Genomic DNA, 22,255 nt, shown 5'->3' with positions numbered 1-22,255 from the left:
GCTAAATTAACTCAGCCTAAGAGTACACAAAACCACCTTATATAAAATAGTTATGCAATATATACTCAAATTATCTATAAATTCCTAGAGGCATTTCTCCACTTGAACCTCTACTATTCTATAGTCCATTTAGTGTTCAATTAATATATTACTTAATACACAGGTAACCTAATTTCTATTAGAATACATATCGAGTTTAGTTATATTTTATTCTTTCATTTACATAAGACCAAGGTTGCATTTATGCTACAATGGCAGAGTGAGCAGTTGAGACAGAGACCACATGATCTGCAAAGTCTAGAATGTTTATCGTGTGGTCCTTTACAGAAAAAAAAAAAAAAAAAAAAAAAACCCTGCCTAACTCTGCTTTGAATGCATCTATTTGAGTACTGTTCCTGTTTGATAGAGTATAAGTAATGATCCTAAAAATACAATACTTTCAGCATTTATTATTTAGAATACAACAGCATACTAAACATGTGTGGGGTATCAGTGGCCCAGCTTCTCCTGAAGGAAACACAAGTGTGAAAGGAGATAAGCGGCCGGCGCCGTGGCTTAACAGGCTAATCCTCCGCCTTGTGGCGCTGGCACACCGGGTTCTAGTCCCGTTGGGGCGCCGGATTCTATCCCGGTTGCCCCTCTTCCAGGCCAGCTCTCTGCTATGGCCCGGGAAGGCAGTGGAGGATGGCCCAAGTGCTTGGGCCCTGCACCTGCATGGGAGACCAGGAGAAGCACCTGGCTCCTGGCTTCGGATCAGCGCGATGCGCCGTCCGCAGCGGCCATTGGAGGGTGAACCAACGGCAAAAAGGAAGACCTTTCTCTCTGTCTCTCTCTCTCTCACTATCCACTCTGCCTGTCAAAAAAATAAATAAATAGGCCGGCGCCACGGCTCACTAGGCTAATCCTCCGCCTTGCGGCGCCGGCACACCGGGTTCTAGTCCCGGTCGGGGCACCAATCCTGTCCCGGTTGCCCCTCTTCCAGGCCAGCTCTCTGCTGTGGCCAGGGAGTGCAGTGGAGGATGGCCCAAGTGCTTGGGCCCTGCACCCCATGGGAGACCAGGAGAAGCACCTGGCTCCTGCCATCGGATTGGTGCGGTGCGCCGGCCAGCGAGCCTACCGCGGCGGCCGCTGGAGGGTGAACCAATGGCAAAAGGAAGACCTTTCTCTCTGTCTCTCTCTCACTGTCCACTCTGCCTGTCAAAAAAATATATATAAATAAATAAATAAATAAATAAAGTTTCCTCTTTAAAAAAAAAGGAGATAAGGAACAAAATAATAAAAATTTTCACTGGGTGTTAGGAGCAATCGTTCAATTTCTTCCAATATTCCTCATTTAAATCACCTCTTCATCTGTGGGTCACAGGAAGTATTTATGAAGTTAAAGCTTATGTGTACATATTTAACTTGTACACATAACAGCATAATACCTAATATTTGTAAATGATATATGCAAAATAAGTCCAAATTAGGTAAAGCAACAAAATAACATATGCTAATAAAAACACAATGACCAAAGCTAAAATGATTATGTATAACACAATCAGTATGTCTACTGGCTGCACCTTGACTTAGAGGTAAAAGAGCTTGAGCTTCTACAATCTGTTAACCCTGTAATGTGTTAGTAAGGAACCAAGTTTAAGGATGACTGTAAGCTATCTCACAAAGATTGTATTCACTAATGGTCTAAAATATGTGTACTGTATTACCAAAATACTATTTTACTTTTTTACTCTCTATAAATCTGCAAGAAATAGTGAACTGCTGAAAACATTTGAAACAAAATATATATTTCATCAGAATTATTTTAAGATAAAACTCAATTCTGTAGATCATTTAAAAACTTTCAATAAATTTTATTTCTCTTCTTCCTGATGGCATTTAAAAATCAAATTTCTATTTTCAGTAATATTGGAATGAAAACATATCTGATTGACAGCAAATTAAATCATATGGTAAAGACTTTCAAATATCCTTGTGATAATGAGCCTAATGAAGTAATCAGGTCACTGCTATGAATATAAAATTACAATTTATAATAAGAAACTGCAAATATATATTCATTGTGTATTTGCATTTTAATATAGCTAATTATTATTATATTCCTTAAGTTTTACTTGAGTTATTCAATGTGTCAGTTACTGCATTATCCCCTCTGTAGAAATGCTCTTATATTTGTTTTGGTTCTTAAAGAAGTTGCTGTGGACATACTAAACTTGCTGATTAATAAAAATCTACTGTGCACTTGGTAATGAGGTAAGCCATAGAGATATATTATTTAACAGGACATATGTATTGCCTAATTACATGGAGCATGAAGTCTGTACTTTTTACTGATCTCTAGGCTGTGGAGACCTTCGATCCCAATCTTTGCCACACTTTGCAGAGTCCCTGTTAGGGAAAGGAAGTGGAGGTGGTAATACAGAGATCTCCACCCCCATCATACACTGCTGCCATTTTCCTCTTTTTTTTTTTTTCACTTGTTCTACTGTATTCAAAAGTAAAAAATTTGCCCTGCTTTTAATGAAAACTTGGAAATCCTATGATTCAACACAAGGGACATTTTCATCCGGTTTTACAGTCTCTGCCTTAATTACAAACTCTATGAAGTGAAATGTGAGAAAACTGTAAACAGCTCAGTTTTATGATAACATGATGTGTTTAGAAAAATAATATTTATGTCATACTGACCTCTATCTTTCAGTGAAGTTACATAGATATGACAACAGTGAACTGATAAAATATCAATTTCGCAGTCCAAGTATCTTGTTTCCTACAAACACATATCTTCACTGCAAGCCATTTCTGAAACTTTTCTAAATTTAAATGAAGAGAAGGTCTGGTTTCCAAATTCAGTACCTCTCTGGGAAGACTATCAAATACAGAACAACAGAAGAGGGTACTCAACAAATAACATATATTAGTAATTTTTATATATGCTATGGTTTTAAAAATACTTTGCACATGAACACTATTTCTCAGAAAATTTCTTTCCTGCAATGCATTTTTCTCTTAGAATAATCCTACAAACATCTATACATCTCCTCTTTTCATTGACTCATTCTTAGTTTTTTTTTTTTCAATAACATTCACAAAATTCTAAGAAAAGATTGGTTTGAAAATTAAAATTCAACTGAAGGTAAGGTACTTGGGTGCAATGCCTGCTGTAGATAACTTCCTCAATTTTAGGAAAATAGAAGTTTCAGATCCTTTAGCTGTCTATAGAAGAATTTCTCCTGAGAGCCTTTCCACTCTATATTCTTCCAACGTAAGGACACTTGAGAAAGAAGATTCCAATGCAACTTTCCAGTCACTCTGTAAAAACCTGGATTTTTTCTAATGAAATACAACATATTCTTATTGCAAATAACAGCTTATGGAGCAATATTTTCACTAGATATAAATCTAACATTAAATTACCACCCAATGTCACATATTACTTATTGCCTGATGAAAATGCATTAATTTGGGTTTGAGTAACATTTATTGAAATGAAACAAGCAAAAGGAAGTGTGGTTATAATATTATCTTCAAAATTTTCATTGTGATTCATTATAAAAGTTTTTAAATGATTAAATGTGAGGCCAGAATTTGTAAACATATTTTATAAAATGATATATTCCACATAGTTACATGTCCTAAACTTCTACTTTTAAAGGTGCTTAATCCAGTTTTACAATCCGTCTTCCATCACACCCCTGGCAGAATAAGTAAACTGACTTTTATCTAATGCAATACTGTTTACTGTCCTATTTTTCTTCATACTTTAAAATACTACCTGACTTTACAGTCTATAGAGATGGTACTTCAAATTTTCAGATTTTATTCTCTATCATATGACATAATGAAATTGTAACATTTTATGTCATGCAACCTAAACATTTCATATTAGGAATACTAGTGGGTACAGTAAATTCAAATATTTGACTTATAAGTAACATGCTTTGGGCCATAAAATATTTACAGGGGGTCAGCAGTGTAGCACAGGAGGTTAATCCCCCGCCTGAGGCACCAGGATCCCATATGGACTCAGGTTCCAGTCCTGGCTGCTCCTCCTGCAATCCATCTCTCTGCTATGGCCTGAGAAAGCAGCAGAAATCCTTGGGCCCCTGCACCCACGTGGCAGACCCAGAAGAAGCTCCTGGCTCCTGGCTCCATCCCCAGCTGTTGCAGCCATTTGGAGAGTGAACCAGCAGATGGAATAACTCTCTCTGTCTCTTCCTCTCACTGTAACTTTACCTCTCAAATAAATAAATAAATAAATAAATCTTTTTAAAAATTACATATTTCCCAAAAACTTTCAAAACTACCCTTTATGAAGTCAAAAAAGAGAAAAAAATCAAGAAAATATAATTACTAAAGTGCAGAAATAAAAATTTATGTAAAGGATAAGATCATTAAGATTAAAAAATTCATGCTAAAAATTCAAATGCCATTAACTTTCTATTAAAACATATTACTCAGGGTGGGCATTTGGCCCAACAGTTAAAATGCACCCTGGGAAGCAGAAGGTGATAGCTCAAGTACTTGAGTCCCTGCTACCCATGTGGGAGACCGGAATTGAATTGCTGAGCTTCGGTGACAGTGATGCAGTGGTGTAACTGGTGAGAAGCATAAATATTTAAAAGATGCTTAGAGGTATAAATAAAAGGAATTTTTCCCAGACCAAATATAAAAAGAAGAAATTGAAGACATCTTTTGAATTTTCAGTTTTCCAAAGCAGCACCTAAGTTAACTATTCCTGATAAGTTGGAACTGACTTTTTAAGTGCTGGGCCAGTTCACTGTATACAAATTTCTGCCAGAACAATTACTGTTGTAGAAGAGTGCTATTTTGTCAAAGTATCTTAACTGCTTAGCATATATGAGATGTGGCCCTATGTTTTAAGAAGAGTTTCACAAATCACAGATACCTCATTGCTCTATTTCCCTTTCTTCATGTCTCCATGGGGCTTGGAGGGGCTCAGCAGTTGATAAAGGGAAAAGATAATATCATGGTAAGGTAACACACTCAAGTTTTATTTGGATGATGTTCTGACAGGTTTCCGCATGGGGGAAGTCCCTCACAGCCTCAGACTGTCCGGCGCTTAAGGCACAGTGGCTCCATTTTCCAGAAGGTGAGAAGGGCAACCCCTGAGAGGGGAAAGGGGGGTCAAAGAAGGGGCTTTCATAGCTAGGTAATGTCACTCAGTCACCTTCATAATGCTCACCAAGCGGGCATCCAACTGTTTTGTGGTTGTTTGTTCTTTCCCTATGGAACATGCAGAGCAATGGCTAAAATCAGCCTAGAACAGGGTGAACATAGAGCTGAAAATCTGGATTTAACACGACAGCTGCAATCTAAGTGAGGAAACTTAACTGTCATGAGGGCTGAAGTCATTCAACAGGGCTTGAAAGAGAAAAATACAAGCAATTCAGAACACGGTTATTCTCAATGGAAATAACATTTCATTAGGTATGACAATAATGCCCCAAAATAATGAATACAGATCTGATAGACCAAACATTCTTGCCAGGACTAGTGATGACAATGGCTTAAAGTGCATCATAGCCAATTTCGTAGCAGTAAGGAGGTGTTGGATACTGCAGAAGTGATTCAGGGAAGCCATTACACTGCATTCTCAGTTTGACATTCAGTATAATTACATGGGGAACTTCGTGAGTGTGTGCACACTGTCTACATAATAAGCTGGAAAATAACTGGAATCAGTTATGAATGGGGTGAACTTGAGCAAGCAAATCTGGGACAAGGCAATTCCCTGAAATCTAGGATGGGCTAAAAAAATGCCCTCTGGAATCCAACAGAAGGTGTGTACACAAGAAATGGCATTCACTGGACAACTACTAAAACTGAACTTAAAAGAGCAAACACATTACAGAACAAATGAATTTGGAAAAAGAAAAGATTGGTATGGTAAAAACGGCAACTTCCTTGCCATCATGGAAACTTCATACAATGGGAACATAGAAGAGAGATCATCATGCAGTATTAGAAATAATCAGAATCATGGACACAGGAATTCTGAGGCATGGAATCAAACTGATAAAATACATATACACTGTCTTGATATATCAAACTTTCACATTCTTGACACACAATGTAAAGTATTGGTATCTACTAAAATGCTGTAACACAGGCAAAAAATAAGTCTGCTAAAAGAAAAGAGTATAGTAACACAATACCAGTGATGCACATAGACAACAGCAAGTGAAACCCATACATCATTGCAATTTTCCATACTGCCACGAGGGCAGGCAATGAGAAAGAGCTAACTTATCATCAACCAATTGAAGAACTGTGGGACCCTCGTGTATATCAACCTAACCCAAAGATGGGAAAACATCTGTTTCAGAAATTCACTTAACCAAAGCCTACAATTATTTCTAGTCTGGAAAGCAACTGTGATAAGTGATGACAGGTACTGAGGTCACAGGCAAACAGAAGGCCATATCCCTGGGACGAATTCTGTGGAGGACCAATCCACAGCATTCTATTTATTTCATGTTGTTCCAAAATGGAACAGCTACCTGTTCTTCTGTTCAAATGCTACAGCACAAGGTAGAACTGGTTTGCAAAGGGTCCTAAGAGGGAGATGTATTAGGTGAGTGCCCCTGGAGGCAACTTCCCACATTTACTGGATCATTGCGACACTTAACTTGTTAAGGGTCAAGAGACAACATATAGACATCAATTCATGACTAGCAGACAGGAAAATTTCCAATCATAAAGTCCAAAGGCAAAGAACAGGTACCTGTCCAGCAGTTATGACACTGCTGGACTGGCAGGTGTAAGGGGGTACATGGAATCTCAACACATCTCAGGTATTAAGCCTAATACCTTGGTTCAACCTCCTTCTGATTAACAGACCAACTATGACTTAAAATCTCCCAAATATTGTCAGAACAAGAGGACAAATCCTTCCGGAGGTCTTATGATTCAAATGACAAACATTTGCTTTTATTTCCACCCAGAACTGTGGCATGAACGAGGCCCGTGTTCACTCAGCAACACTTCCAAAGAGGTAGTACAAGAGTCATCATAAACAGTGAAGAAAGGAGGTTTACTGTGGCCCAGGTTCAGGGCTTCACATTCCCATGAATGGTGGGAACAGGGGACAGCCATGTCCAAGGACCATATGATCACATCTGCAGAGTGCGAGTAGAGGGTGCAGGGATATGCAAGGGCCAGTCTCCTGCTTTTGGCCACAAGTCTCTCAAAAAGAGAAAGCTTCTAGATACACCTGTTATCTGCAGAACATGACATGGTTTCCATCTTCTTCATTCCATTAAGTCTAACTATGAGTTCAGAGCCAGATATGACCTAAATTCCAACCCCCCTCCCCCAACGTCAGTAGGAGGAGGAAGAATCCCTCTGTGGTCTGATGGCTCCAAGGGGTTGCTTTCTCTGTCACACAGAGCTGTGGTGTGAAGGAGGCCTGTGCTCACCTGGCCCACCCCCAACACATTGGTAGAATATTTTGGTCTTATTTGGAAGTCCATGGGGAGTTAACTCAGAGAGATACATATTTGCTGATTTGACACAACCTCCTTGACTTCCAATATCAGCATATATCAGGCAAGGAAATCAAAACCCATGATAAAGAGCACATGGAGAATAAGGGAGCTCCCTCTTTCCTCAGAAAATTTGTGCAATAACGTGAGGCACCCTTACCATGCCAGAAACCTGCCAAGTTCCACATAACAGGCCTGTCTCTCGAGACCTAATGGAAGAACCCATGTTCATCCCACCAGACAGGAGCCCACCAGCATAATTTTCAATGTGCAATCCTCACTGCTGTGACGAATGTCCACGGTCTCTATTTGGGCATAGAAATACGGGTGCTGTTTCAAAACAGAAATCAACGGACAACTTCAGTAGCAGGGGCACAGCAGGTAAGCGACATGACATGAGTCGTGCCATCACATAACACTCGAGCTGAATGTCCAAGGTGCGGGGAGAAGGACCAAATAACTAAAGGAAGGCCATGGACACAGAATGCAGTCAAGGCTAGTGCACAGCCACCATCTGTCACATTTGGAAAGCCCTCAGACAAGGCACAGCCCTTCGCCTTACGCAAGACCCATCTGGCTAGGCGTGTGTTCACACAGGGCATCACATACAGCAGAACGTTCCGACAGGGAGCACACACGGGGTAACCCAACAGCAGTATTTTAGGTGAATGTAACCAAATGCCATCGAAACCAGGCAAGCCTCTAGCCATTCAGTTCAGAGACAGAAAATGGGGTAGCATGATCATTGTCAATAAAGGCAGAAGAGAGAGGAAGTATCGCACACATGAACCCAATCTCTCCAGTGGAGATACAACTAGACCAGCAGAATACGCCATGAACCCTGGACCAGTGATGCCACATTGGACAGTCATTTTAACGGGGCTGAGATGTCCAAAGGCCACACCGAACCTGAAGGCCAGGCCTGGGAGTGCTTCTAAGGATGACAATCCATGGATACCCCTTTCTGGGCCATGTGATTCCATCAGAGGGACACTCTTCCTGGTCCTTCTACACACTGCAGTCCATGATGGAATTTGTCTCCAAAGGGTTCAGAGTGCGCTAAGTACTAGGAGACTTCACCCAGACCTGCATAAAACTCCATCTCCCAGACACACCCCCATCATTGTCAGCATGCTTGGACTGTACAGGGGGAAGCTGTGCTGGCAGGCTCCCACCTTAGATGCATCGTTGCTCCACAGGCCCTCGTAGGTGTCCAGGAAAGTACCCCCGACCACAAGCCACGACTACTCAGACTGGAGAATTTGCAATCAGGCAATCCTCTGGCACAGAGGGGCACCAGTTCACCTACGACACAACACTGAGTAGGAAAGGGCCTGGAGCAGCTGAGAGTGCTGCCAGGAAGTTCAGTGCTCCTTGGCCAGTGGCAGCTCCTGCATTGACGCCATTTCCACAAACTCCTACCTTCCGTTAACTGCAGAAGGTAAGGGCCATGTGAAATGCCTGGAGAAATGGGAGAGACAGAGTCAGCTCCACAAAAGAAAGGTTGATCTATTGGCAATCAGGGGCCATACAGTCATCTGCGTCCCATGCATGTGATGAACCGAGTCAAAAGTCTGACTGGGGTGATTCACACGTCATCCTGAGCAGGCCACTGCTGACCTTGAAAAAGCAATGCCATGCAAGGGGAACACAACACAGCACCTGTACCCTTTGAAAAGAAGAAAAGCAGCCAGGTAAACACAGTGAATGAAACAACCAGTCAGGCAATAGCAGTTTCAGCCCCCTAGTGTTAAACAGAGCACAATAGGCTGGGTGTGCACTAGGGGGATATTCCATGAGCTCGGGTTTGACTCTGTAGATTCCCCACAGGCATACACTCAGGCCAGCTCAACTGAATGAGACACAATCCACTGCCCTCCAATGTTGGCCACAAACGACCTTCTGCCTGAGAGATGAAAATGGGTAACAAGGAGTGGATCACTCTGCACGTTGAGGAGAACCTAGGCATCTCTGGTCCATAGGAGGATGGGCTTCATTATTCCTTGAGAGAAAGCACACCGACAGTGACCTGGAATGAATTTTACAAGAGCATAAGTCCTGAGACAAAAGGAAAAAAAGAAGAGGTTTCCAGAGACACGTGACACAGAAATCCAAGTTGTGTTGTAAGAGAATAAAATGCAATCCAAGTGTGTTCTGAAATCTTCACACAGACATCACACAACTGATTTCCCGCTTGTTCCAGAGCTCCAGCATAGCTGATCACTATGAATGAGCAGGGGTTGAGTAATCACCAGGCCACGTGTTCAGAAGTTATTTGATAATTGGCTATCCCACATGTGGTAGCACACACATGTCATTGTCACAAAGCCTACAAGGGTACTGTCTGAGTTGTGCATGTAGCTTGATAACTGCTCTATGTCCTCTGCGAGATGATGATCAAAAAGGCTGAAAATAATAAGATAGCAACACAGACCACAGTGCGATCATATAATACTAGCAGGTCTAGTCAACTACTCAGTGAAGCTCGCCGTTCAGAGCTTAATGCTGCTGCTTTCAATGAGGATGTGTAAGAGCAATGGTAACTGTGAAGAAAAGAGGTTTAACGTGGCTGAGGTGATGAATCCTTCTGGGAGTCTTATGACTCAAATGCCAAACAGCTGCTTTCACTGTTACCCAGAATTGTCATATACACAAGGCCACTGTTCACTCAGCCACCATCAGAAGTAAGGTAGAATAATGTGCTCTCATTTGGAAGTCCTTGGCAAGTTACCTCTCAGAGAGATACACAGTTGCTGATTTGACACAATCTCCTTGACTTCCAATATTCGGATGGCAAGGCAAAGAAATGAAATTCCAGGCCAAAGACAGCACATGGAGGACAAGGGAGTCCCTCTGTCATCAGGACACTAGTGCACTAATGTGAGACACCACTGCCAGACTAGGAATCTTAAATGTGCCACACAACAATAAAGTCTCTCAACACCCATGTTTAAACACAAGACAGAAGCCCACCAGTGTAATCTTCAATGTGCAATCGTCACTGTCTCTGAGAATGATCTCAGGAAATAGAAACACAGGTGCTGCTTCAAAACAGAAATGAATGGGTACCCACAGCAGCACAGGCACGGCAAGTGAAGGATATGACATGGCTCCTGAGTCAGGTAAGAGTAGAGCCACATGTCCTAGGTTTCTGGAGGAGGATTGGATAACTCAAGGAAGGCTGTAGCAAGGAAGTTTCATCAGACAGAGTGAAGTCACAGCAAGCGCTCAGATGTCATTTGCCAAACTGGGCCACATCTCCATCAATGTCACCCTCATGCTTTTTACACAGGATGCATCTGGCTAGCAGTGTGCTCTCACAGGGAATCACACACAACAGAAAGTACACATGGTGTAACCCAACATTAGTCTTTTAGGCGATTGTAACCAGTAGGAATTGAAACCTAGCATATTACAAGCCATCCACTACACAGAAAACTGGGTCCTGACTCATTGTCAATAAACACAGAAAAGAGAGAGGAAGATCATGCACATGTACCCCATTCCTGAAGTGGGTTACACTAGCAGATTAAACTCAAGCTATGTGGCCAAGCAAGAGGAGGAACAGAAATGGACACAAATGCAATCTCTGGGCAGACTTATCAGCTAACTTAGAAGGCAGTCAAAGCAGGTGGAAAGTCGCAATTTGCCAAAATTTGGCCTGCCCTCATGGAATCGCACTATCATATTCCCTCCACAGGGTCTATCTGTCTTGTTAAGAGTGCATTCACACATGATATCACACCTACCACATAATTCTGACAAGGGCTATGCATGGGATGACACAGGACCACTCACTCGGGTGCAAGAAACCAATTGGAAGTGAAACCCAGCATGATACTTGTCATCCAGCATAGGAAGAGGCAATAATCTTGGAGCGGACATTAAAAAGCTTTAAAAGAGTAGGAGTCTCATGGGCATGACTTCCATACCTCAAGGGAGACACAATTATAGCAGCAAAACTGCACTGCATCAAGGCACCCCAAATATTGCCAATTTGAAATAAAAATATAATAGGAATTAGATGTTTCAAAGCAACACACAAATCGATGGTCACAAACCCTGGACTGATTCTGTGGAAGAAAATTCATAGCATTCTTCTATTTTTTCCATATTTTTCCATCAGAGAGCACATCCTATATGGACTTCCTACAGCCCATGCTAAAGTCAGTCACCAAAAGGTCTTGAGTGATGGAAATATGTAGTTTCACTGGAGTCAAGTAAGACCCTATTATTTATGACAGGTCCCCAGCATTGCCTCCTGCAGTATCCAGGAGGAGCTGTGTCTGCAACCTCCCACACTTGCTGGATAATTGCTACACCAATCCAGTTAGGGATCAAGAGACAAAGTTTATACTCCAAGGAATTATGTGCTCAGACTGGAAAATTTCAGACCATCCATTCCTTTAGGGCATATCAGGCAACTGTTCACCAGTATTGACACTGATGGGCAGGAAAGAGCTAGAAGCAGGTCTGAGTGGGGATGTGCAGCTCAGTACATCTAACACAGAAACAGCCCATCCATTTGAGCCACACTGCCTAGTTCTCTTTGTGTTGTGACAGACAGCAGAGAAAGAAAATGTAAAACAAATGGAAATGAAGGACTCTGACAGAGTGAATCACCTCTGTGATAAAGACATTTATCTATAGACAACAATAGGCAAGACAGTCTTGCATAGCCTGAGAGAGACCTTGGGATATAGCCAAAACTTCTACTAGGATGCTGCAAGTATGAACCTGCACACGGCATGTTCACTTAGAGGGAAGGTTACCATGCAAGTGGAACACACAGAAGAGCCCAAGGAGCCATCTTAAAAGAAGGCAATCAACCTCATGGACATACCATTTTAAACAGTATGTCAGAGAATGACACTTTCAGTCCCCTAGCAACTAGCCATGGGAAACCTGGATGTGGACTCAGATGATATTCCATGTGGAAGGGCATCTGTACAGATTCCTTACTGGGATACACACAAAACACCTCCTTTAGATGAGAAGCATCCAAAGCATTTCAGTGACAGCATTCAGTGGCCCATTCCACAAGGAGAAATCAATGGTTATCAAGAAGAGGAGTCATTCAACATCCGAAAGAGAAGTCTAGGAATCTCAGAGCCAATACGTTCTTTAAGGTGCCTGATAATTCCCTATAGCACAAGCACTGACAGTAACTCAACAAGTATTTCAAAGAAGGAAAAGGGTTGAAAATAAAAAGATTTCTGGTGCCACATCCATCTGAAATCTAAGGTGTAGGGATGGATTTCTGGGGAAATCCAATATACTGCATTCTACCACAAGCACCCTATCATCCTTGTCCAGAGATCACAAAGATTGTTCTTGTCCATGTTCCATATAACATGCACAAAAAAAGTCACTACAAGTGAACCTGGTTGAGTGTTACACGGCAACATCTTCAGTAGCTGTGTGATAACTGGCCATCTACGATCTGCAGGTCATTGTCAACAAGCCTCTGTCACAGTAGAGAAGCCGTGCTCACAGCCCACGGTGTTTCTTGCAAAACTGCTTCAGGGTCCCTAACTGCAGATGAAACAAAATAACAATAATAATAATAAATACTCAGAAGCAGATTCTCTCCTTAAGGAAATACCTGAGAGAATCAACCTGTTAAGCTGAGGAGTTTAGTTTGGCTAAGGATTCAGAGCTTCGCAGTCCCAGACCTGGTGAGCCTGCTGGCTAAGTCATCTCAAAGGACTGGAGGATAGTACTTGTAGAATACATACACAGAATGAAGGGAAAACCACGAGCCAGAATCAGGCTGTTAGCTCCAAGCCTCTCGAAAAGACTACTTTTCAAGGGCACACAATGCCCACTTCTTGAACTCCAGGATGGTTCACCCTCTTCATCCCATTAACTCTGATTCCAGGGTTTCAAGCTCTACCTCTCTTCTGGAACCACATTTGACTTACACTATCCCAAACGATATCAATGATATGATGGAGAATCATTCTGGGGAACTGAAGACTGACAAGTAAGGATGTTGTCTATTATTTTTTTTAAGATTTATTTTATTTATTTGAAAGACAGAGTTACAGAGAGAGGTAGAAACAGAGAGAGAGGTCTTCCATCCACTGGTTTACTCCCCAGATGGCCGCAACGGCCAGAGCTGTGCTGATCCAAAGCCAGGAGCTTTTTCCAGGTCTCCCACATGGGTGCAAGGGCCCAAGGATTTGCTATAGCTTTCCCAGGCCATAGAAGAGACCTGGATTGGGAGAGGAGCAGCTGGAACTAGATCAGCACCTATATGGAATGGCGGCACTTCAGGCCAGGGCTTTAACTGACTGTGCCACAGCGCCGGCAAAGACCTTGTCTATTACAAAGAGTTGTGGCATTCACAGACTCAGATTCACATGGCCCACCACAACAGATGGTGGAAAGTTTGGTTCCACTTGGAAATCCATGGAGAGTAAGTAACTCTCAGTGAAATGCATATTTGCTGATTTGATTCAAACTCTTTCATTTTCAATCTGTTGATTACAAGCCAAGACAAGGATCAAGAGAGCACATGAAGGTCAGCATTGTGGTGTAACGGGCTAAGCTGCTGCCTGGGACTCCAGCATCCCATATGGACACTGGTTTGTGTTCAGGCTGTCCCACTTTTATGATCTAGTTCCCTAATAATGTCCCTTGGAAGGTAGCAGAAGATGACCCAAGTGCTGCGGGCCCTGCACCCACATGGGGAACTTAGATAAATCTCCTGGTACCTGGCTTGGGCTTGGCCCAACCAAGGCCATTGTGGCCATTTGAGGAGAGAATCAGGGGATGGAGGATCTCTCCCTTCCCCACAAGTCTGCCTTTCAAATAAATAAAACACGTGGGGCCAGCTCCGTGGCACAATAAGTTAATCCTCTGCCTCTAGCACCGGCATCCCATATGGGTGCTGGTTCTAGCCCCGGCTGCCCCTCTTCCAATCCAGCTCTCTACTATAGCCTGGGAAAGCAATAGAAGATGGCCCAAGTCCTTGGGCCCCTGCACCTGCATGGGAGATGGAGAAGCTGGCTCCTGGCTTCAGATGGGTGCAGCTCAGGCCATTGCAGCCATCTGGGGAGTGAACAAGCAGATAGAAGACCTCTCTCTCTGTCTCTACCTCTCTCGGTAACTGTCTTTCAAATAAATAAAAATAAATCTCAAAAAAAAAGAAGAGAGTGAAAAAGCTCACCAATTGGAAATAAAATAACAAGAACAAAAGATGTCTGATTTCGGATCAGCGCAGCGTTGGCCGTTGCAGCCATTTGGGGAGTGAACCAACCAAAGACCTTTCTCTCTGTTTCTCTCTCACTGTCTATAACTCTACCTCTCAAATAAATAAATAAAATCTTTTTTTAAAAAAATGGCATGTGGAGAGGAAAGGAATTCTGTCATCAGGGTATTTGTGCAGTCATGTGAGACACCGTTGTCACGCCAATAATCTGAAATGATTGACAAATCAGTCCTGTCTCCCTTGACACATTGAACGAGCGTACAATAACACCAGGCAGGAACCCATTCATTATCTGAAACTGGCAACCTTACTGCCTTGGAGAAAGACATCAGGTAATGGAAACTAGGTGATATTTCAAAAAGCAGAAATAACTAAATGAACACCATCAGCAGCCTGGGCAAAACAGTCAAGAGACAGGACATGGCTCATGCTAGCAGACAGGAATCAAACTGTGCAGTGAGGAGGAGGAACAGAAAACAAAACACATGACATCTCGGAGCAGGCTCATCAGATAACAGAGGGCAGCCAAAGGAGGTACAAAAGTTGCAATTTCCCAAACGGTGCCCTGCCATCATGGAATGGCACCGTCATTTTCCTTACACAGGGTCTATCTTGTTAAGGGTATGTTTACACTCACCATCACATACAACACAAAATCTGACAAGGGCCCACTCATGGAGCAGAGGTATCACTGTGGGAGATACAGGTCTATTCTGCCCTAGCTAACATGTAGAAGTGGTGAGGTTTTGCCTAGAAGAAGTAGAATGCTGTGTCTAAAGCTCTGGAACTGGTGTATGTGTAGCTCTGACTTTATTTGGGACAGAACATGGGGAGTTCATGCTTAAAGTTTTTTTTTGTTTTTTGTTTTTTGGTTTTTTTTTTTGACAGGCAGAGTGGACAGTGAGAGAGAGAGAGACAGAGAGAAAGGACTTCCTTTTTCTGTTGGTTCATCCCCCAAGTGGCCGCTACGGCCGGCGCCGATCCGAAGCCAGGAGCCAGGTGCTTCCTCCTGGTCTCCCATGCAGGTGCAGGGCCTAAGCACTTGGGCCATCCTCCACTGCCTTCCCGGGCCACAGCAGGGAGCTGGACTGCTGGAAGAGGAGCAATCGGGACAGAACCAGTGCCCCAACCAGGACTAGAACCTGGGGTGCCGGCGCCGCATACGGAGGATTAGCCTAGTGAGCCGGCCCAGGATGAATTATTAAAACGTGCGGAAAATCTGAGCAAAGACTTCAGAAGCTATGCTACAGTGGGAACTGGCTTTACAGAATTAGTCTGGTCAAGTCAAAAAACAAATGACAAGCCAGTTTGAAGATCAGTATCCAGATCTGCCACATCATATTATAGAATATGGGCAGTTAGATAACAAAAAATAGGAAAATGTGATACATACACAAGAAAACAGACAAGCAATAAAGACTGCTTTTTAAGGAAACCACATATTGGACAACTGTAAAAAACTATTATAAATATGAGGGTACTTAGAAAAAGTCACAGAAAATGATGCACAGCATGAGTTTATTTTGGTGTACAAAATTTTGCTGACAAAACATTTGTTATAAGATGTGGAAAACACATATTATCAAAAAAACTGCACAGATTTCAAAAACAATTTTGGCACCAAAATAAACTGTTACTTTTTTTAAGATTTATTTTTATTTATTTGAAAGAGTCACAGAGAGAAGTAGGGACTGAGAGAGAGGTCTTCCATCCGCTGGTTCACTCCCCAGTTGGTCTGCAACGGCTGGAGCTGCACTGATCTGAAGCCAGGAGCCTCCTCCAGGTCTCCCATGTGGGTGCAGGGGCCCAAGTACTTGGGCCATCCTCTACTGCCTTCCCGGGCCACAGCAGAGAGCTGGACTGGAAGAGGAGCAGCCGGGACTTGAAGTGGCGCCCATATGGGATGCTGGAGCTTCAGGCCAGGCCTTTAACCTGCTGCGCCACAGCACCCGCCCCAAACTGTTACTTTTGATTCCATTCCCATAAACTTTTTGAAGCAGCCATGTGTCTTGAAAGAACTACAGAAAACAATGTTTAAAGAACTGAAAGACAAAAGACAGGGTGGCACTTTAGCACAGCAGGTTAAGCTGCTGCTTTGGATGCCCACATCCCATAACGGAGTACCTGGGATCCGATCCCGACTGTTTCCTATCCAGCTTCCGCTAATGCACACCCTGGAAGGCAGCGGATGACAGGGAGCTCAAGTACTTCCATCTCTGCCACCCATGTGGGAAACCCAGGTGGAGCTCCTGACTCCTGATTTCTGCCTGGCACAGCCCCAGCTGCTGTGAGCATTCGGGGAGTGAACCAGTGCATAGAAGATCCTAGTCATTATCTCTCTTGTTCTGAGTTCCAAATAAGCCAAAATAAATAAATAAAATTAAACATCCAAGAATTGAAAGACTATATGAATATGTATGATTTTGAAAAATGAATAAGTAAATCTTAGAAAAAAATAAACCTTAACAAAGTCCAGGAAAATGAAAATAAAAAAGGTCAGGTTATTTTAAAAAAATGAAAGGAACTGGACCTTTACCTCATGCTGTAACTCAACTGGATCCTACACTTAAACAGAAGAGTTAAAACTACATAGCTCTTAGAAAAAAACATAGCAATACAACTAAATCTGTACATATGAAATACATGAAATTTGTATACCTTAAATAAAATGTAGAAGAATAAAAGAAAGCATTGTTAAGTTGTAATTCATTGGTAAGTTGTAATTCATCAAAACTAAACTGTTTTTGCTTCAACATACATGATAAAAAAATACATGATAAAAAAATGAAGAGACAGCTCAGAATGAGACAAAATCTTCTAAAATCACATATCTGATAAGGGATTTGCATATAAAGTATAGATAGCTATTTCAATAAAAAAAGGTCACTCAGGTTTTTAAAAAGTTGGCAAAAAGACAAATACAAATAATAAGAGTTAGTGAGGATCTGGAGAAACCAGAACCCTCATATATTGCTCTTAGGAATGTAAAATGGCAGTTTGATAATTCCTCTGCTACACAACAAGCTAACATGTGACCCTGAATTTTCAATCCTAATTTTCTATTCAAGATAACTAAAAATGTATGTTCACACAAAAAACTATGGAATTGTTCCCTTGTACCATTATTCACGATATCAAAGAATTGCAACAGGGCCAGCATGGCAGTACAGCAGGTTAAGCTGGCACTTGTGACACAGGCATCCTGTATCAGAGAGCCAGTTCCAGTCCTGGCAACTCTACTTCTGATTCCGCTTCCTGCTAATTCACCTGGGAAGACAAGAGAAGACAGCCCAAGTCCTTGGGCCCCTACCACCCATATGGGAGACTAGGATGGAGTTTCTGACTCCTGGATATTACAGCCATTTGGGGAGTGAACCAACCAATGGAAAATTGATCTCTCTTTCTCTCTCTCTCTCTCTCCTGCTCTGCCTTTCAAACAAATGAATGAACAAATGAATGAATGAATGAATGAATTTATAAGTAAATAGTGGAAACAGCCCAAACGTCCACCAACTGCTGAACATAAAAACACAATCTGCTATATCCATACCATGGTCTATATTCACCAGTGAAAAACTAAAGCCTGAATAAAACTCAAAAAACTATGCTAGCTGGCGTCGTGGCTTAACAGGCTAATCCTCCGCCTTGCGGCGCCGGCACACAGGGTTCTAGTTCTGGTTGGGGCGCCGGATTCTATCCCGGTTGCCCCTCTTCCAGGCCAGCTCTCTGCTGTGGCCCGGGTAGGCGGTGGAGGATGGCCCAAGTCCTTGGGCCCTGCACCCCATGGGAGACCAGGAGAAGCACCTGGCTCCTGGCTTCGGATCAGCGCAGTGCGCTGTCCGCAGCGGCCATTGGAGGGTGAACCAACGGCAAAAAGGAAGACCTTTCTCTCTGTCTCTCTCTCTCACTATCCACTCTGCCTGTCAAAAACAAACAAACAAACAAACAAAAAAAAAAACTATGCTAAAGTTCTATTCTGGATAAAATAGTACATCCTGGTCTGTTCTTGATCCTTTCCACTAGATACAACTAGCCAGGTAGAACCTGAGAAGAGAATAACTGATGACAATACTAATGAAAATAAAGGGTCAGTCAATGTTCTAGCCTTCCCAATAGAACCAAGACACTCATCCAATGACTTCATGGTGGGAATATTGGCAAGAATCACGTCACAATAATAGCTCTTAAGTGGATCTTTTTTCATATTCATTGGTGTATGGTATTACATTGTGGGATATACCATATTTTATCCATTTTAAAGATGGTGGACTTTTAGGCTGTGTCTAGTTTGACCTATTAGGCATTAACATTTCCATGTCTTTTGACACACATGTGCACTGCTAGGATAATTCTATAAATCACAATAGAAATACTGAGTCATATTGAATGTGTATATATTCAGCTTAATAGAACCTGCAGAACTTTGCCAGAGTCTTTACTCTTATGTGTCCTTCCACAAGCAATGCAAGGGAGTTCTTCATGGACACCAGATATTGTTGGGGTGAAAGCCAGCATGTTCCCAGACCCTGTTTAAGGGGTAAATTCCTCTGTGACAAGGAGTTTGAGGCTAGGCAGTACATATCAGAGAAAGTATAAGAGACAAATTGGATTCCAGGGATGATATACAACTGAGATTGATCTGGCATGGCACTGTACATAACGGGCCAGGATAGAAGTCCGTGAAAGAGCTCACAATAGACCCTTGGTCAAAGGTTGGACTGTCCTTATGCACAAGATTCATCAAGGCCTAGCAGAGAAAGAATCTGAGTTTATGAGAGGGAGAAATACCAGAGATCTTAGCATGCACAAATATTGTGGGGTTCCAGCCTAGCCAGAGTAAAGTAGCCTACAGTGACTTGCGAAATAATATTTAATCATTAAACATATCAAATCAGAGTCCAATACCAGGAAAAAAATACATGACTTTTAGAAAAGTGGCTAAAATTTCCCAAGTTTTCAGAATTTTGTCAAATCATTGGTCCAAGATTAGTGAAATAGAGTAAATAAACACAGATATGCATATGGAGACATCAAACTTAAGTAACTGAAATCAAAGTAATAAAATACACTAAAAGTGCCAAAGAAATAAAAACTAATTGCCTACCTGGGAATGATGATTATAGTAATGGCTGCCTACTCAGGAATATCCATGGAGAACCAGAGAAAATGCAGTAGCATTTTCCAATGCTGAAAGAAAATGTAAAATTGTCAACTCACAATACTTTATCTAGTGAAATCATCTTTCTAACCCAGAGTGAAATTAGACAGTCATACAATCAAACTTGAGAAAGTTTGTTGTTTGATAATCTGTAACACAAGTTAATACTAGAAAAATATTTCAGATTAAAGGGAAATAAAAGAGATTAAAATCTAAAAGGAACAATGGGCACTTGAAAAGGATAATATATAAATAAATATAAGACAGCATTTTTTAATGATTTATTTATTTTATTTGAAAAGCAGAGTTATAGAGAGAGAGGGAGACAGAGAGAGAATCTTCCATCTGCTGGTTTACTCCCCAAATGGCCAATGGAGCTGGGCCAGGTGGAAGCCAGGAGACAAGAGCTTCTTCCAGGTTTCCCAAGGGGATGGCAGGGGGCTCAAGCACTCTGGTCATCTTCTGCTGCTTTTCCAAGAACATCAGCAGGGAGCCGGATCAGAAGCAGACCAGCCAGGAATGAAAACTGCGCCCATATGGGATGCTGATGCTGAGGGTGGCAGCTTAATCCACTATGTCACAGCTGGACCCAAGACAACTCTTGTACTGTTTTTGAAATACATCTCAGGGGCTAGCATTGTGGCACAGTAGGTTATGCTGCTACGTGCAATGCCAGCATCCCATATCACAATGCCAATTTTGAGTCCTGGCTGCTCCATTTCAGACCCAGCTCCCTACTAATACACCTGGGAAAGCAAAAGAAGATGCCCCAAGTACTTGGCTCCTGACACCCATGTGGGATACCTGGATGAAGTTCTAACCTCCTGGCTTCAGCCTGGGCCAACCTCAGCTTTTACAGTAATCTGGGGAGTGAACCAGCAGATGGAAGATCCCTCTGTCTCTGTCTGTGTTTCTTTATGTCTCTCTCTCTCTCTCTCTCTGTAAATCTGCCTTTCAAATAAATATTTAAAAGAAAACAACAATGAAATACATCTCAATATATAAAGCAAAAATGATACAACAGTATATTTATGAAACAAATATTACCATTATATCAAAATCAAAGAAATACCAACAAAACCCATAAAACTACACTTACAAAATCCTTAACACAGTACATGAAACAGAACTCTGCAGTATATAAAAAGATACATAAACAAGTAGGTTTAATTCCAGTGTTACAAGGCATGAAATAAAAAGTTAAATATGGAAGGTGCTTGGATGTGTAAATTTTTTTTTAATTTTTTTGACAGGCAGAGTGGACAGTGAGAAAGAGAGACAGAGAGAAAGGTCTTCCTTTGCCGTTGGTTCACCCTCCAATGGCCGCCGCGGTAGGCGCGCTGCGGCCGGCGCACCGCGCTGTTCCGATGGCAGGAGCCAGGTGCTTCTCCTGGTCTCCCATGGGGTGCAGTGCCCAAGGACTTGGGCCATCCTCCACTGCACTCCCTGGCCACAGCAGAGAGCTGGCCTGGAAGAGGGGCAACCGGGACAGGATCGGTGCCCTGACCGGGACTAGAACCCGGTGTGCCAGCGCCGCAAGGCGGAGGATTAGCCTAGTGAGCCACGGCGCCGGCTTGGATGTGTAAATTTGTTTGTAGCAATCATTCCGTTATGTATACGTACATCAAAACATCATGCTGTGCATACACATTAAATATATGCAATAAAACAAAAAAAAACATTGTCATAATAATCTATCATGTCAACATACTAAAAATTGAAATAATCAGCATAGCTATTGATGAAACAAAACAACCTAATTCAATACCTATTCATGATTTAAACTGATTATTTTTAAATCATGATTAAAAAAAAAAACTTTAAGAAATCAGAAATAGAGAGGAACTTCCTGAAGTTGATAAAGAGAGCCTGGCCAAAAACCTTCAGCAAAACTCATACATAATGTTCAGGAATAAGGCAAGTTATGTCTAGTTTCACTTCTTTTACTCAAAACAGTGCTGGATAATTCCAAGGCAATAAAGAAAGAAAAAGAGAGAGAGAAAGAAAAGGAAATAGAAGGCAAGTAAAACTAAAAGGATGAAAGAAAACAAGGGGCTAGTGATAAATTGAGTTAAGCCATCACCTGTGATGCCAGCATCCCATATGGGCATTGGTTCCCATCCAATATGGGCATTGCTTCCAGTTCTGGCTACTTCATTTCTGACCCAGCTCCCCTTGCTTATGCACCTGGGAAAGCAGAAGACAGCCCAAGCATGTTGGTCCCTGACACCCACAAGGGAGACCTGGATGGAGGTCTGGGCTCCTAGTTTCAGCCTGGCCCAGCTCCAGTCATTATGGCCATTTAGAAAGTTAACCAGCAGATGGAAGGTCTTTCTCCATCCCTCTTTCTCTGTAACTCTGCCTTTCAAAAAT

General features: G+C 42.1%; 1 long non-coding RNA gene across 1 annotated transcript in view; it reads right to left on the bottom strand.

Moving 5' to 3' along the window:
* Window positions 1–22,255, bottom strand: part of LOC133753648 (uncharacterized) — a 160,329-nt gene that overhangs the window by 123,741 nt on the left and 14,333 nt on the right. The window contains exon 2 of the long non-coding RNA XR_009865077.1: window positions 19,829–19,911. This is a non-coding gene — a long non-coding RNA (uncharacterized LOC133753648). The remainder of the gene's footprint in view (window positions 1–19,828; window positions 19,912–22,255) is intronic.

The sequence above is a fragment of the Lepus europaeus genome, chromosome X (genome assembly GCF_033115175.1).
Source record: "Lepus europaeus isolate LE1 chromosome X, mLepTim1.pri, whole genome shotgun sequence".
NCBI lineage: Eukaryota > Metazoa > Chordata > Mammalia > Lagomorpha > Leporidae > Lepus > Lepus europaeus.
This window is presented reverse-complemented; position numbering and strand designations above follow the sequence as displayed.